The sequence below is a fragment of the Cotesia typhae genome, unplaced genomic scaffold (assembly GCF_013202065.1).
Source record: "Cotesia typhae breed Kobodo isofemale line unplaced genomic scaffold, CoteBio_Ctyphae scaffold_13, whole genome shotgun sequence".
In the NCBI taxonomy this organism is placed as follows: Eukaryota; Metazoa; Arthropoda; class Insecta; order Hymenoptera; family Braconidae; genus Cotesia; species Cotesia typhae.
The window spans coordinates 3,179,313-3,197,676 of NW_027423774.1; the positions used below are offsets into that span (position 1 = coordinate 3,179,313).

Genomic DNA, 18,364 nt, shown 5'->3' on the forward strand with positions numbered 1-18,364 from the left:
CATCACAAACAAAGAACAAAAAGGTAAAGAGAATAAGATAAAAGTATTTATTCTATGTACTGTACACTGTATACTTATACTTGTACAGGATAAATATAAATGTAAGTATAAGTATAAAGCATGCCAGAGGCTACTCGTGGATTGTGGAAGAGATCGTTTCGCGCAAGGAGCCCCTCAGTTTGTCAAACGACCCTCCGGTGTCGCTTACAAGACAGCAAATTTGTCTTAGATAAGCAAAACAAGCACTCGAGGAGAAACCGACCCACCAAATAGTTGCCCAGCAGCTACAGGCGCACTCTCCTTCGTCGTTAGTTGCCCTTTTTATTATTTAATTATTCTTTTTGTGATATGATATTAATTTCGAGGTCTTGGAGGACTAAATGGGGCTTCTGGTTATTCTGTTCTTCTGCTAATTAAAATCAATCGGTTTTAGATTCTGGATGTTATGTAGTTTTTGATTCAAAATCGAAGAAGAGAATCGGGAATATAGCATCATAGCTAGAGGATATTGAGAGTGAGAGGAAGGAACGAAGTGTTTTCGAAGGTTGATGTCTTTTTGGACTTGGATCTGCGGTTCCAGCCCTATCATCGGATTAACATAAATTAGATTTTATCCTTCCTAGAATGTCTGTCTTATAGCCTGAGTATTTATTGTGGTCATATATTCGATGTGTCTTATTCCCGGTAAATAAAAGTAAGAGAATTTTGTTGACTAAGAATTCCTGGTGCACGAAGATAATTAAATAATAAAAATAATGATCTAATTAATGTAAAAATTTTTTTATTTAACTCGATAGAAATTAATAATACTCAGGTTATTAAAAGTATCTACCAACCCTCTAATTTAATTCTCAATTCTTTATATTAATAACAACTGGAAAATTTTATTTTTGAAAATATTTATAAACACTATCAATACCAGCAAACATTAAAGGTTTTTCAGGTACGAAAACGTCAAAAATTTTCAGTAACTTTGATTACTTTTTGATTTTTTAAAAATAAATAATAAATATTCTTCAATTAACTTTTTGTCAAAAAATATTGAGAATATTCCGATTAACTCTAAAAATTTTATATTTTAGGTGATTTATAATTTAATTCTCTCCAAATATCAATTTTTCTTGACTTTGGTCTTATCATAAAAAATCAGTCAATTCTAATTTTGACGATGATTTTCAACGAAAATTACTAAATGGTTATTCGTAAAATGATGATGCGATTGATGGCTAATGGCCAATGAATTAGTAAAAATAATAACAATAATAACAGCATAAATCCTTTGGCTACCGATTAATAATTAGCCGATTGGTAGTTAGAGCATCAACAGAATACTTTTAATCAATGTCATCTGGGCAATTTCCGATTGCGCTTTTAAACAACGCTCTCTGTCTTTCTCTCTTTCTCTCTCTGTCGCTCTGGCATGGGTAGTCATCAGCATCAGCGATGATTTGCGCAGATCACAGGCATATGTCGTGTGTCGCATTTGCATCAAGTCAGTATCTGGCAATGGACGGCCTCGTCGAACGTTATCGAATGCCAGGGTGACCGACAGGAAATTACACGCGGCCAAATCGTCAGCGGAAGTCGCAATTTATCGATGGGCCGCGTGTTTTAGCACAACGACGGGATGTATGCGACTGCGCGTCAAGTAATTACTAGTCTGCTAAGTGGTTTGTGTTTTTGGTTTTTTAAAATATTCATCAAAATTTTCAAGTGTTCATCAAGAAAAATTATTAACATGTGAAAAAATTTTTTGGTAGCCTAATAAATGAGCTTTATTCATATATTTAATTTTTGACATTGTCCTAACATGGCATGACATGAAAATTGGCCATATTAAACGAAATATGGGTGAGCCGCCATCTGATATTTTTTTAATAAAATATCTTGTAGTTAAAAATTAATAAAAATTTCCTGTAACTATTAAAAACATTAAAATATGTTAGCTTGGAAGAAATGTTGGTATTTTTTTAAATTTGAAAATTAAAATTTTTTTTTTTTTAGTAATTACAGGATATTTTTATTAAAATTCATAAATATTATTAAATAAAAAAAAAAACATTGTAACTTAAGACAATATAGAGTTAAATTTTAACACAATACTTTAAAAAGAAAAAAAAAATTTTTTTTCACCCTTAAAAGAAATTTATCTATAATTAATTTTTAGTTTAACCAATTTTAATCAAAAAAAAAAAAAAAAAAAGAACATGATAATTGACATACACATTTCTCAAAAAATGATAAAATATTAATAAATTATTTTCTATGATAACACAGCCTAATACGGCCATATAACCAAATAAAAAATTTTTCAAACGCGCCACAAAGAGAAATCAGAACCAAATTAAGAAATAGACAAGAGTTCGTTGACAGTTAGTGTCCTCAAACGATCGCTAAATTCGGGGTCCAGCAAAGCGACCTGGACGAAGTTCGAAGCCAAAAAGACCTTGGGGACAGAGGGTAAACATCGTGTAACCGCTGGGGAGCATTTGGGGGTGAACTGACTGGATGTCTCGGCACGCGGCCTTAGGGGGTGTTGAATGGACTCTATAAATATTTTATTGGCCCATCATTCGACGCGGGTGCTGCGGGGGATGCGTAACCCCTGACATCATCAGTCCCTTCTAGTCCTAATCATCACGCAATGCAACGCACTCAAGAGAAAGAACTATAATTCGATCCCTATTCTCATCCTCGCAATTCCCCTTGCGACACTTGGCACCTTTTGGATTTTGATCCCAACTCTCTGACGATCATTTTGTTATTTTTATAACACATTTATCGTCTAGAATTTCTCTTTTCAATTGACTACTGGCCATTGTTGTTAAACCATCCTACGCTCACGATTTGTGATGATCGTGATCATAATCATCAGCAGTGATCGCCGTGTTATGTCATGAATACTTGTTGATTGGATGTACTGGATGTTGTATCAGTTACCGGAATATTTCGGCACTTAATGAAGATCATTTTTAATGTCAAACATGAAATTCTCCTTACATAGATAGAAAAACTCACTGCTTAGCCCAAAATGCTTGATTTTTTTTTTTTTTGATAAAAATTTTAAACTGTTTGTAAACATTTAATTTTTTTGACCTTGTATATTAGAGGAGTGTTAGAATTTGACAGCGTTTAAACTAAGAAGAAGTGTACACGAGATGAGAGATACGAGATACAAGAAGGAGCGCCGGCGATAATTATTGAAACGCCCACGAGTTAAGTGTAAACCTCGTTATATCTTAGAATATACACGTGACAAATAGTAAGTACTTTGATAATTTACGTCTACTTGAGAAAGTTTCTTCTGTGGTAGCTGCTATGAAGTATATGTAAGTTTATAAAATGCTTAAGCGTAATTCAAAAAATTGGAATCCTGGATGAATTTATGCTTTAGATTTTTTAGTTTCTTTTACGTAATATATGATTATTTACTGTATTTCTTATATGTAGTATCTTGGACGGCAAATTTAAAAATTTAATTGATTTAAAGTCAGAAAATTATTCAAAACTTGCATCCTGGAAAAATAAATACTTCAGTTTCTTGATTTAATTTTTTTTTTTTTTTTAGTAGAAGACGAGATCAATTTTAGACACTTAATTCAAAAATTTTATAAAAAAACCTCAATAAAGTTATCAATAGAGCCTCAATGGAACGGATTATCAAAATATTGAATAACAAATCGTGCAATTGATTAAACATTTTGACATCCTCTAATAGGCTTACTCCCTACACATATTATTATCATCATCATTATTATTACTATCAGATAATCATATCCGCTCACATTTTTTTAGTCTACATATTAACCTTATCCCACTTTTATGCAACGAGTTTTTAATAAACCGTTAAGTCAAAAAACCCTGACGAATCGTGGCTACTTTTTGTAGAGCGAGTCTATAAATTCTTAAAATCAATCAGATCAAAAGTTTAAATTTTAGTGGATAATTCAACGAAAGTTTTTCTGAAAAATTCCAAATTTGGAATAAAAGAATTTCGCTCTTTTCAACATAAAACTTCATTCTGACGGTGTTTGCCCAAAAAATCTAAATTGTTTACGAAATGACATGTGAGAACGGACCTCACACGTGTCCTTGAAATATCGATTAGCGAGTCGTAGAATTTAGTGAGAAAAAAGTAATAAGTTAACCGATATAAATTATAAATAATATTTCAAGTTCTTTTCTGGCTTTTTCATGGCTTTGTCTGTTGCCCGTTTCTCAAAAAAAAAAAAAAATATTATTATTGTTTCGTGTTCGTATTGTGACTAGCATTGGTGTTAAATCGTTAAATCGGAGAATACGATGTGTTTAGCTAAGTATAAGGAGAAATAAAGTAAAAAAAAAATATAATTAAGTGATTCGTGCGCGGGCGTTGCTTTCCTAAAAGTGCCAAGATATTTCACGGAATTTTCGTTCCGCGCACAAAATTCACGGACGTTTATTATTATTGACCGTGTAGTTTAAAATTTTGCTCGGAATAAAAATAAGAATGAAAGAGAGAGAAAGAGAGAGAGTGAGTGAGTGTAGACTGTTTCGTCGAGGATAGTTCTGCGAGATAATTTTTCTCGAACGATTCGAAACGGTAGTTGGTGTTGGTACCAGCGAGTCCGAGGGAGACAGGAGACTAAAAATAAAAGATATAAGAGTCCAAGCACACCTAACCCGAGAATACGATTCTCGATGAGTCACTTCAAGACTATATACACGTATTTCGTACATATGTACGAATCTATGTATTATGTTTTATGTATATGAAGAAGTAAGGAGTAAGGAGCAGAGTTTAAGTCTTTGCGGCTCACCAGCAGTAAATCGAGAAGACCAAAAGTTGTACTACATCACACCCTCCTGCCGTACTCTCTAAAACTCGCTGGGTCTTTAATCCCACGCGGAAACTTTATAGAACTAAGAACCAAACTTTGAATTTGCGGCTCAACTTTAAAACCGCGATCATTTTTTATTTAAAGTGTAATAAATACGAGAGTTAAGAATTTTAGACCGTGTTCGGACGATTAGCCAAAAAATTAAGAATTTATTCAGTTTTTGGAAATGTCTAAAGGTATAGAAAAATTTATTGTGAGTTTTAAGGAAAATTATTCAATTTGTGGTGTTGCAAATAATCAAAAGTCCAAATTTATTTTGAATTTTTACGTATTTTGCAACGATTTTTAAGTTCTATAACTCTTAACAAGGAAAAAAAATTAATTCATGTCATTGTTTGTTTTTATTCTTCAGAATTGACTCAACAATGTGAAAATTTATTGAAAAAATCAAAAACCTATTTTTTCTTTAAACAATTTTTTCAACTTAAGAAAAAAATTCTTAAAACTTCTTGATGAAAAATTTATAATACAATTTTTTATTTTTTGATTATGAAAATAAAATTGATTGATGAAAGTACTGGTGTAACGAAACTATTTCGCGTTAATGATTCCGTGGCACAGCAGACCGATAACGATTAAATTTTTATTTTCCGGCACCCGCATCTCTTCATATAATTCTGACAAATTAAATCCAGTCGTCACGGCAATTTGTCAAATATATTAAACGACGAGGTGGTACCAAGTGCAGCAAGAAGAAGAGAAAAAAGGGCGTTATTTAACGTTTAACGCGACCTAAAGTGTAAAGTTTACAAAACCCGGGTGTTTTTTTGATGAATTTCCCTGACGGAACGACTAGAGTACGGACAATTTTGGCCGTACCTGCCGCAGGTGCTACCTGTCAAGTCCTCTGAAGCTACCGACTTAGATTTTTTTGGGCGACGTTTACTTTGAAATATTATTATTTTTAACCTTGTTCGTCCACACCACCGACGGGTTTTCCGTCACGCATCACCCAAATCAGCTGGGACGACAGTTTCTGTGATGATGGATTGGAAAATTCGCGCCAAAACCTTCAAATTTGTCCCCGGTTCTCTTCTAAACCTTCCAGCAGGTGTAACGTTAATCCAATTAAATCCTCCGACGTCGATTAAAGCCGTCTTTAAGTTTTTAAATCGTTCTAAGTCGTCACGGTTTTTTAATCATTTTCACTTCAAAAAACACCAATGAGTTTTAACCATTTTTGGTCCAAATTTGAGTACTTAGTAACTTTAAAAATTTGGTTTTTTTTTAAGTATAATTTATGTGGAATTTTTGAATGCATAATTGGCAATTATTTTCCCCAAAATTTTCGAACAATTTGAATATTTCAAAAGCTTATAATTATTTTGAATAAATAAACCTACTTTACACTTTTTTGCTTAATCCTTGAATAATTACTGAGACAAAATAAGCAATTTTTTTTAAATTATCATTTTTCCAGTGATTCCAAAATTTTAAATCATTTCTCAGCTGCAGGTAAAAAATGCTTGAAGCTTTTGTATATTTCATGAAGAATGAATAATTTATCATTCATATGTATTAAATATTTGAAAATAAAGTCTGACTTTTATGTAAAATCTTTTGACTCAATAAATTAATATTTTAATCTAACAAATTTTTAAATTTCTGAGCTAAGAAATTTTTTTATCTGACCAATATTTTAAATTCTCATGGAATTTTAAATAATAATAAATAAAAATTTATCTTTGATAGTAATTTTGAAAATTAAAATTAAAAATTAGTACATTTTAGGATTTTCCAATGAAAAGAAAATAAACCCCCTCTGAAGCCCCAAATTGAGAGCAAGGATGAGGATCTTCGAGATATAAGAAGGAAGCGCGAGCAAAAAGACGGTGTAAAACGTACTTATCAGGATAAGAATCGGTGTAAAACCCTAACGCGGTGTTATACAGGACATGCTGGATGGTGGATGGTGGGTTATGTTGCTACAGCGGGAATAAGAGAAATAAGAGGATCTTTTAGCAGGAGAGGTGTAGCGAGGCGTCTAATCTGTCGGCAGTGATCAGGGAACCTATCGATGATGAAGCCTTCGAGCCGTTTGAAGTTTATCCGACCTCGCAACAGGGGACCCGAGAGTCTTACTGTACCTCCCTCTGTGCCACTCCGCTCTACTCATCCTCCTCATCATCCTATCCACCACCGCTCGCAGTCCGGCTGTCTTAATGTCTGTCAGAAATTAAAAGTGCCCATCACACCAGCAAGATCCAAACTCCTCATCCTCATCCTGATGATCATCCAGCAGAGGAAAATTATTATACACCTCTTACTCTGTTTTCAGTTCGATTAAATTCCTTGGTCATCTTTACAGGTTATCACGGTACCCCTCTGGTCTCTGGACTTGATTTGTCATTTTGATTATTGGATTAAAAAATTTAGAATTGAAATATTTGATCAAATTTTGGAAAAAAGTTTTGAAGAAAAATAATCGAGAGTAATTAATATTTCGATGATTTTTTGTTGAGCTAACTTTTATTAATTATTATTTTGTAAATAAAATCTTTTTTTAATCAATTCAACACAAAATTTTTTGACGCAAAGACAAAAAAATTTTTAACGTCGCATTTATAAGTATATATAAAAAAAAATTTTTAATTTTTTAAAAAATGCTAAAAAATAATTGTCATTCAAACTCTTATGTAATCAATTTTAGTTCGTTTTTAATATCAATAATTTATGTTTTTTTCATTACTATTTTTAAAATCTCTAAAAACAAAAAGGGGAATTTTAACAGTGTAATATTGGCTGTGTCATACACATCAGTTTTCGTGGTGTAGTTGGTTATCACATCTGCCTAACACGCAGAAGGTCCTCAGTTCGAACCTGGGCGAAAACAGTTTTTTTTCTTTCTTAAACTGTTAAATTTTTCAATTTAATTTTAACCTCTATATTCTTCATTTTATTCAGCTCTATACTTGAAAAAATTTATCTATTTTTTCCCAATTGTAAGAAATTCAATAAAAAAGTTCTTATCAACCTTAAAAAATCATTCCGACATTTTTGATATCTTAAACAGTCTTAAAATAATAACTATCAACATTAAAAATTTTAAATGTTCCACCCATTAAGTTCCTAGACTCCAAACCCAAAAAATATGTCTATCTACTTATATAAATTAATTTAGCAACCCATAAAAATTATTATTATTATTATTATTAGTAATAAATGCCAAGACACAAGCCAAATGGCAAGGTATGGAATACAAAATAATTTTTGTGTAACTGTAAATTTACAAAAATAATACAGATAATACATGAAATTAACAAGTGTATAAATATAAAAGTAACAAAAGAATGTGTTATGCTTAACAATATTAATAATTTGAAAAGTGCATTTGGTAATAATTTTATGATTAAATTGTAGTGAGATTTAAATAAGTCAATTTCTTATTTGAACTAAGAGTTAACTAAAAACTTGTATATAGCTAGCTAAATATCTACTATATAATTATATAATTATCTAGAAAGGTATCACCATCTCCATTAGTCTCTGTTCCTGAAGCCTGTCATTTATAAACAAGAAACAACAGATAATATGCAAGTGTGACTGGTGCTTTAAACAACAGATGGACAAACGTCCCGTAGGCATCACCCCGTCACCCTATCACCAGCAAATGGCCCAATATACAGTATAAATATGTTTTTATAAATAATCTAAGTCCATACACAACAACAGTAGTAAAAATAATGGTAAAATTTTTAACGTCATCAAGAATCAGGTATGTACTTAAGCTTGATCCTTTTTATTGTTAGCCTTGCTTCTAGTTTGGAATACTCTCTACCCAAATTCTCGGTCCTTGTTCTTTTTCCATTTATTTCATTTTTCAAGGAAAGTACTTACACCTGGCCTTGCCTTTTATTTCTACTTCTTTAAGGAAATGCCCACTATCATCAGTAATCTTCAAGACTGACGTCACTCTTCCCTAAAGAGGAAAATATTAAAAATATTTTCTTCAAGGGTCAATAAGATTATGACTATTTGAAGAGGCTCAAAGTGACGGATTTATTTTAATCTATTTAGATTTATTGCCTCAATATCAGTAAAGATAATATACTGCCCTTCCACTAGTTTGGGTGTCGGGCTTATATTTTTCAATTTGGCACTGAGTACTTTCGACAAATGCATACCTTCATTGCCCTTGGTCTTCAAGGGATTTTAAATAATTTACAACTTAAGCTACTGACTAAAATGTTTTTGCGGAGAATTTTTGACCATAGTATTTCGACGTACTTTGACGTTTAAAATCGAGGAAAAATATCTAAAAATAACGTTTAAAACGTGAATATATTTTAGTTTTAAAATGGTTTAGTGGAAAAAAAATTTTAATATGTTTAAGGAATATTGAAAAAATCAAAAATTACTTTTATAACGATTTAAAATTGGTTCAAATGGAAGAATAAGACCTGCAAGCTTAAAGAAAAAGAATTACTCACTACTGCTTTGCAGACAAAGTAGAATTACATGCCTAATTTTTTAACCAGGCGGCATTCAATATTTGGAGAGTTACCATTCAAATTGTATCTTTACAATCTAATACAATGTTTCAAAAGGAAGAGACTTAGAGAAAATTTACCAGTTTATTCTCTTAAAAGTACAAAAATTTGTAAATATTTAGACATCTTTTTATCTATTTTTATTTATCGTTTCTTATTTAACACCGGAATAGAATGGAAAATCTTTAAAACTGTCAATGATAGATTATGGGATAGGAATAGATTATGATTTTTAAATACACTTTTAGTATTGTTTGAAAAATAAAAAAAAATAGTGTAATATCAAACTAAAATAAAAAGTGAATGATTACCAATATAAAATAAAAATAGAGATGAAGAAAAAAATTTTTTTCATTATCATAAAAGCAGGGGGTATTTTTAAAGATATTTTTTTCATAGATTTACTTGTAGAAAATTTTAACAATAAATATTTACAAAAATATCTCAAACAGTATCCTAAACTACTTTTACAATAAAATGATTTTCTGTCTTACTATTTTTATTTTAAATTAAAAATTATATTATTCTTTTTAATTTGGTTCTTTTCAACAAAAAAAGTTTTACTTCTTCGAAAATTGTATTCAGCAAAAATTCAAAATTAATAAGAAAGAATTTTCCAATGGTATCATTATTAAATTCCGTTCATTCCAGAAGAATGATAGGTCGTATACAGGCCGGTGATTATTAAGTGGTTAGAGAAAACAAAGTGCATCAAATATACTATGCTGTGCTACAGAGAATAGAGCCGACATTAACCGTTGATATATGACACATTAATCTGCCTACATTTACACACAACACACATAACAACAGACAAGTCGATCAAACTAATTCTATTCTTGAGTATGAGGCTCGACTAATTTTTTTATCTCGTTTTTTGATGGTGGTTCAGGGTCACACTGGCGGAACGAACCGTGCGTCGGTGTCGGCACCTATATAACAGCCGTGCTTATATGGGATAACGAGTAAAAGACCACCATTCATTCTGATGGCATCTCATCATCATCATCATCCTCATCCTTAGCTTCATCCTCGTCCTCATCCTCATCCTCATCCTCATACCAACGCCTATCGCCTCATAATACACACAAAATACTACATACTACATACTATATATTCATACTCACGTTGTACATTGTATGTATTATATATTGGATCGATCTTTACACTAATTTACTGATATTAAACTTATATTATTATAATAGTAAAAATTATAATAAAAGTTACGAAATTTTTTAATCAAGTTCAATTTTTAACAATTTTTTTTTGACAATTTAAATAGAAAAATTTTTAAACCTAATAAAATTTATATTAAAACTTGAAAAATAATTTTGAGTAATTTGTTTGATACAAATCAAGTAAAAACATTTTTTAAGCAATTAAAAATCATTCAATAACAGATTTGAAGTATTTTTTGGTCATGATTCCAGAAAAAAATTTTTTTGAATCAAATTAAATTTAAATAAAAATAAAATTTTATCAATTCAAAAATTACTACTTAATTTAATTGATAAAATTCGCCCAAATAATTGTCTTAGTCCAAAATTTTCGCTTTAACCAAGTCAATTTTTTTTTGTCAATTTATAATAAAATGTTTCCTATAATAAAATTTTAGTTTAAATTTTGAAAATTATTATTCCCAAGTCAAAACAAAAATTCACCTGTATATAAATTTTCCCTTATTTTACAAAACTCATTTTCAATATTCAAAAATAAAAGTTATCCATAACAGTATAAATTTAAATAAGCCGTAGTTATCGCTCCTGGAGCTTATAAAAAATAATTACCTATAAAACAGTAAATCACGGTAAATAAGTGACGAAATAGGATAATTTAATACCTCGGTTTATTGTTTTCCCGAGAAACAACCTCCTCTCCATTCTCCATAATATCCAGCATCCACAATCCAGAACCGGCGATTAATTTACGATTAAAATAAGTATCAAAAAAAAAAAAAAAAATCCGTTGGCTGTTGGCCCGTGATGATTTTTCGGGACACCCGGTGCACGGAGTGCAGTCTGCCGTTTACGGGGTATAGAAGCAAAGGACCTGTCACATTACCGGGCGGAATTTATGCCCGATGCCCAGCGGCATGACAAGTTGCTTCTGATGAACGGCCCCGCCGCGAACTCTTGGCCCTACGGAACTCATGGCTCCGTTTATATTTAGTTATATATTTGTATACATATACATATGCATACAGACTCCAGGCCTCGCCCGTTTAGCGCGTTATTTTCGGACAAATCCTGTGGCATGCGTACCTCAGAGCAATATCTTAAAAAATTTCGTCCTTGGCGTTCGGGATGAAAATAACGACGGACCTGTCGAATTATTTTTTTTCATATGCAAAATATTAAATAAAAAATAAAAAATACAGAGAAGAAATTTAATGGTGAAATTTATCAGATTTTGGTTACTTTTTAATCATTCTTAAACTTTTTGGAAATTTAGATAGATTTTATTATTATTTTAAATTCTATTTTTTTCTGTATAATTATTCAATTGTAACATTTGAATAATAAATATCATAAATTAACTGTTAAAATCACGAGTTAACTGTTTTAAATTAGTATTTATATCAATTTATTATTATTTATTACAGTTTAGTTTTTTCTGTGTCTAAGCCATTCATATTATTGTCATTATCATCGCCTCCCGTATAATCACAATTATTATAGAAGTTACTGAAACGCTAAAAAAAAAAAATAATTACGCGAAAATGTCCCAATGTTAATACATAAATATATATATTTGAATGTTTTCTTCTCCATTCATTTAATTCCAGCGTTTGCACTTTGCATTCAGCGTGAATGAGTATGCAGAAGAAGAAATAAATAAGAATAAAAAAAGAGAGAAAGGTTTTTTAAATTTCTCATGATTTTAACGCCCCTTTGCGAGCCATTTGTACGACTAAGAACGCCGTCGGCAACCCACCGATATAAACACGACAAGTTACGATTTCTTGGAGCAGACTTACTCCGACTGTTATGTATATGGTAAGGAGTAAGAAGTATGAAGTAAAAAATTTGCACACCTTAAGTAACACATATGCTGATATTTATTCATAATAATATAAGCGAGAGCAATAACGGGCGTAGGTGTCGCTCTCGATACACATGCTGGTGTTTTTCACCTTTACGGGGTGATAAATATCGCTAAATCTTTAAATTAAATTGTATCGTATTCATGAATGTAACGGGTAGCTTTTGAATTTATAAATGTCCGGCTGGTTATTTGTATTGAAGGAGTTTTTGATATTCTGTGGAATTTATTATCAATGCAAAGTATTGAGATGGATTAATAATATCAATAAATTTTAGGTCGGAGTTTGAGTGATGAAAATAATTTTGATTACAGAAGGATTTCTTTTTTCGAATAACAAGCTTTGTAAAAAATTTTTTGGATAAAAAAATTCAGTAAATTTTTTTTCAAAAATTTCTTTGAGATTAATAAATGTTTAGTATTTTTTAATTTTTTTTTTTTTTTCGTCATAAATTAATATTTGTAGCATTAATATTTATCAGTAGTTAATAACCACTTGTGAAAATAATAATTTATTAAAAATATCTTAATCATTTCTCGAATTGATTTTTTTTCTTTTTTTCGGTATCAAAAAGTAGTTTGTTATAAAAAAAATTCAAATAAATATTTTTATGAAATTTTTACACAAAAAAAACTAATTAAATTGTTAGTAATGAAAAATAATTTATTAAATGAATAATAATAATTTTTTTTAGTTTAAAAATGCTCTAATGAACGAATTATTAATGAATGAAATCTTACTAAATTAAAATAAATCTTTCTTCATAAAATAATCTTATTATCACTCAAACTTAAATTACTATTTATTTATTTATATTTATAATTTACTCATATATACCTAAAATAACGTATCAGCCGCAAGATGAGATGCCGTAAACACAGAAGTAAGCAAGTGATTTTCCAGAATGCCAGCATCGGACAGTTGTCGTGTTGTGCCACTGCAGCAACACAATATAAGCATTTATGTTACACAACCCGACACCGTGTTCCTGATATATCGCGACACCCCACACCCACACCAGATCCTCTCTCTCAGATTATTATCATTATAAATATATTGTAATCATAAAACATAACATTTAATTTAATTCATGCATACAGGCTTCATTAATTGTTTCTCACTTGATATTTAATTTAAATTTTCTCTTTTCTCTCCTTTCTTACTCTCCTCAGCCATGCATTTCAATCTGCACGTGCAGAACTTTAAGTACGCCCGACACACGACAATTTTTGCAAAATTAACGTTTCTGAGAACAACATTCGTAACGTGATATTTAGCATTCATACACAAATGTTATTCAGTCAGCATGAATAACTTTTATTTATTTTTTTTTTGGCAATAAGTATTAATAAATAAATAAAATTTTTTTTCACACTCATATATTCATTTTTACAAATACTAAGAAAATTATTTGGGTTAAGATTTCTTCTTATATTTTTATAAAAAAAATTTTTTTCAATTTTGAATTCAAATTCTGAGTGAAATATTCGAGATACGAAAAAATCACAAGAACACTTTTTTATAGAGAATCGAATTTCCCATAAAAAAGTTATTGTAACTTTTATCGTCCCTCCCACTCTTTGGCCAAAATATCGATTTAAACTGATTAATCACAAAAAATTAACACAATTCATCATATCGTGGACCAGCGAGAGAAGAAAATAAAAAAGTTGAAATAAAAATCATTGTATTACATTCTAGTACCCAGGCCAAGACGCCGCGCGGTCTAGCAAGGAAAGATAGTTTGTATACATTAAATTCTTGATCATCATCGACGTGTCTCACATGGACAGCTAAACGCATTTGACCCCAGAGGCACCTTTCTCGGGCCTATTCACCGACAAAAGACCAAACACTGCCGCGTGTATTGTAATGTATACATATGTGTATTATATATGTACACCTTGGAATGGAGTGTGGAGTGTGTGGGCAGTTTATGTGCATGTAAGAGAGAGTGAAGTATTGATAGTGTGGGCACTGGGCATACCAAGATGAGGATCGGTGGACGATGGACAAGTAGAGGAGAATTATCGAGAAAAGACGACAGTAAAGAGTATAGTGATGCTTACATTGGTATACAGCAACACAAAACACTGGTACAGGGTGATAGGTGGTTTTTAGAGGAAGACCAAGAGTGAGGACTGAGCTTTGCTTGGCAACGGCCGATAAAGATGTCACCACGACTGGCTGAACTTTAAGAGAGATAAAAATATTTTAACGTCGTGCATGACGAGTCAGCGAATTCCTAGTCTATTCTTCGGCTCCGAGCTCCGGAATGGTTCTTTGGCTTTAGTCAGCTGAAGAAAAAAATAATAAATATACGAAAAAATAAAAAAAATTATTTTTGAGTTTTTTACAAAGCAAACAGACGATTGTTATTGATACAATTATGGACAAGTTGGCTTCTGTTTAAAGGGAAGAGGGATGGAGATTAAATTTACACACAGTAGCGCGGTGGAACAATGCCCGCGAATGTTTGCCGAGTGCTGTAAATATTTGAGAATCGAAAGAACAGAGATGTAGAGAGGCTCCACCCTTGCAGGGTCCTATTCCCTTAAGTACTGAGCAAAGTCCTGCTCCACTTTCTGCTTTCCACTTTGACGTAGCCAATACCAAGTACCGGGTACGAACTAGTTCTGGTCCTGCTTTTGGTCTGTTATCCTGTCTCTTATCTACTTTATCCGTCATCCGCATGTGTACTTGCACTTGTTTGCTCACAATCGATGTTTGCTGTGCTTCTCTGCTTGCGCTGGGTGCACTCAAGTTTAATTGCAGTACACACAAAATCGTGTATTAATAGCTGGATTTGTTTACAATAATATACTCAAATTATTTTCTGAGAAAATTTTCAAATTTGGGTTAGTAAATTTTTTTTTCTTTAATAATAATGATACCCACAAAAAAAATTTCTGACATGATTATTGTTGATAAAAAAAATTTTTCAAATTTAGTATTGAAAATTTCCGACAGATGGCGCATGATAGCTAAATTTTCCCACTACAGGACAGTTAATTTCAAAGTAATCACAAAGGAGTCACAAAATTACAATAATTATTTTGAGTCTGTTAAAAATGTTAGCTGAACATTATTTTTTAGTTTAATCAACTAATAAAGTAATTTTCGTTTAATATAACATACTGATAGATGTTATTAACTGTTAATAAATTTATTTGTCTCAAAACAATTTATTTAATATTTTATAAATTGCAATTCACAAATGATTTATTAAATGTTAATAAATATTTATTAAATCATCTGACGTTGAAAAATCATTTATTATAATTATAAATTATTTTTTTATTTTTACATATAGCCTAATATGGCGGTATATAACCAAATTATGCCTTATGTTGGCTATATCCGAAAATTTTTTTACGGAAATAATAATAAAATCTAGTAAATAATTTCTACAACAATAAATTAATAACTTTTTATTCTTAACCGACGATAGCGAATGTTAATGTTAATGGGATATGTTATGTAATTTAAAAACGAATCGGGTATAAATTTAATACGCTTTCACGTGACCTGGTAAAAGATCATAAAATAATATGACTTATGCTTATGATAATAAATTAAGAGTACCGAGGATGGGAATATATATTAAATTATCCCGATATGATTAAAGTCCGCATGGATGGATCGTGATCGGTCTGAAGTGAAGTTAAACTCTTCTACTCAGAGATCGGCACCACGCGTGCCTGAAATTCCATCCGAGGATCCGAGGAATTCACTCTTTAGCGGCGGCACTTCTGAACCTTTTTCAACTTATACATCTGTTATTATCATTATTATAATTGTTGTTATTATTATTATATTGTATTGGCTTATATATATACATACACATACATAAATACCTAAATCATGATAGTGTAGAGAGCATCGTTTGGAGGCAGGTCAACGAGGAATATCCTCGACAAATCACTTATCACTGTAATACATTAATGGAGTACTAATTAACGGTGTCAACATGAGATCCCAGTTAGGTATTTGAATTTTGTTTACACGGTGGTCCAGGTCATTACAATCTAATCATTATTTTGCTATTTTCAATTAACTTTGTATTTATTATTCTTGACCGTGATTCCCTTCATTTGTTTTATAAAATTGTAATTGCACAGACCTGCACGGAGAGAGTCAAATTATACTATCTACAATGCGAAATTCAGAGTGTCAATCATTCAAGATAGTAGTCACATTTTACAGTGTTGAAAAAATTAATTTTAAAAAACTCTCCAATAACTAAATGATCATTTTTACTATTTAATTCTCTCCTTCTACCCATTTTTGGTTTGATATGGTCATATTTACCTAGCTTGATATGACCATATCCGAAAATTTTTTCACAGAAAGTGTTTTACAAAACAATAATTATACATATTGCATTACTGTAAATGAATGTATATGTTTACATCAAAGTACATTGGTCCCGGGGGTGCTCGGTGATTACAGAGAGTACAAAGGGTGAGATAAATTGTCCTTGAGGGTAGTGGACAAATGGGGACATTAACTTGGTTTTGCTGGTCTGGTCTGGTCTAATATAATAGAGTCCACTCGTTTTTACCCTTCAACCTCCGATGGCGGACTCGGGACTAAGATTGCTATCGTGGTTCCGCCGGAAGTCTTTTCCTATCTATATTTTCACCCAGACAAGATTATCCGGCGTGTATTTTATTTTGTATTATATATACATCAATTCATTATTCATAGTTCTTTTTTTTCTCTTTCGGATTCTTGATTTGTTTGAATTTGTTTTTCTGCGATCTGCAAAATTTCCCTCATTAAATTCAACAAAATACCTGGCCCGAAATTATCCGCTGGGATTTTAGTTATTTTTTTTTTGCTATCAGTGCACCTATCTGCTCTCGTCCCGTCGCACTTGATCTTTATTCAATGTACACCTCTCGTGAATGTTCGGAGCGGGATATCGCCCGAGGGTTTGCGTCCCTAATGAATCGTGTAATAACGTCGCGACGCCTCGCGTCCTCATTTTTTGTTCTCCGCTTTCCGTGCTCTCTTTTTCATCATCACTGCCTCTGCTCGAATAGTCTCGCTGTACTACTGTTATGTACTTTTTTCATGCTTTCCTCTTCATCATTTTTTACCGAACATCTTTTTCACTGAAAGCTCCCTCTAATACTCACTACTCACTGCTTAGTGCTCGGTAACCTTTTAATTAGCTTCCCCAAATTTGTTGGTGGACTGACTAGTATGGTCTGGAGTTGAAATTAATTTCGCCTCGAGCTTTAATTTAGTAAAAATATATATATAGAGAGAGAGAGAGAGATTGAAATTGAAAACGAAACTAGAGAATCGAAAAATTTAAGATTATTAAATGTTTATATGCCTTGATATGATTACGTTTCTCAGCCTTTATTCTTACACTCTTCGGTTGGTAAGACCTCGGGTTACGTGTTTAAGTTGATTATAATGAAGGTACACGCGTGTAACCAGCAGTTTTATAAATTTGATAATAATATTAATAATAATAATTTTAAATTAATGGTTTTACGAAAATTAATCAACCATTTATATCTTTTTATTATTTATTATTATTTTTGTTTTTTATTTAAGAAGTTTTGTTTAAAAATTACCGTGAAAATGACTTAATTCATGGCCTAATTTTAATTGAAAATCTTTTAGTATATCGAGTACTAAAAAATTAACCGGACTTTTTAGTAAAAATGAATCAGTGTTGGTACACAGACAAAAAAAAATTAACTTGAATCAAGATAAAAATTCTTGAGCCAAGAAAATAATTTTAAAGAGTTTCATTGTCTTGAATTAAGATGAAAGATTCTTGAATCAAGTGAAATTTACTTAAACCAAGAAAAATTTCTTATTTTAAGAATTTTTTCACTCAAATCAAGAAGATCAAATTAATTTTAATTTTTCATTATTAAATAATACATATTTCTAATTATTTATTTAAAAGTTCTAAAAATTAACAA

The 18,364-nt window shown here is 31.1% G+C and overlaps 1 protein-coding gene and 1 non-coding gene across 4 annotated transcripts in view; both read left to right on the forward strand.

Moving 5' to 3' along the window:
• The window catches only part of Soxn (SRY-box transcription factor soxNeuro), a 216,668-nt gene that overhangs the window by 188,220 nt on the left and 10,084 nt on the right, over window positions 1–18,364 (forward strand). The window lies entirely within an intron of this gene.
• Trnav-aac (transfer RNA valine (anticodon AAC)) lies at window positions 7,640–7,713 on the forward strand. Its single transcript has one exon. It is a non-coding gene; the product is annotated as a tRNA-Val (tRNA).